Source organism: Terrapene carolina, unplaced genomic scaffold (assembly GCF_002925995.2).
Source record: "Terrapene carolina triunguis isolate 2854851 unplaced genomic scaffold, T_m_triunguis-2.0 Scaffold84, whole genome shotgun sequence".
Lineage (NCBI taxonomy): Eukaryota > Metazoa > Chordata > Testudines > Emydidae > Terrapene > Terrapene triunguis.
In genome coordinates this window covers 13,909,167-13,909,854 of record NW_020664435.1, presented here as the reverse complement: position 1 = coordinate 13,909,854, position 688 = coordinate 13,909,167, and positions in this window count along the sequence as shown.

Sequence of the window (688 nt, the reverse complement as noted above, 5' to 3'; positions counted from 1 at the left end):
GGGAGGGGGGTAAGTACCCGTGAAAGACAAAAGTTTTGTCGACAACTTCGCAGTGTAGACAAGCCCTTTATCAGTTTCCTAAAAGTGATTTAATTATTTCAGTGCAAGTCTTTGTGTGGACACTTGTTGGAATAAAGTGGCTAAAGTCTGTTTAGGTCAAGGTTTAAACTGATATCAAAGTTTTTACATAGGAATTTATACTATCTTAACTAAATATGTTTTTTAACCTATTAAGTTCAACTGGTGCAATTTTGCATAGTAGTTTAATGTGTTTAACATTGAATATGGACAAGGCCTTAATGAAGACATCCAGGCAAGAAGCAAAAGCCACTTTTTAGTGGAAGTCTTCTCCCCCTAAAATGACAGGTTTCAGAGTAGCAGCCGTGTTAGTCTGTATCCGCAAAAAGAACAGGAGTACTTGTGGCACCTTAGACACTAACAAATTTATTTGAGCATAAGCTTTTGTAGGCTACAGCCTAGGATGCTGTAGGCTGTAGCCCACGAAAGCTTATGCTCAAATAAAATTGTTAGTCTCTAAGGTGCCACAAGTACTCCTGTTCTTTTCCCCCCTAAAATGTATCTAGGAAAATAGGAGTGTCTCCACTAACAATTTTCAAAAGGGGACAGAAAAAGCTAAACAAACAACAATTGTAACCAGGCAGAACTCATAGTCTTGCCTACAGAAAGT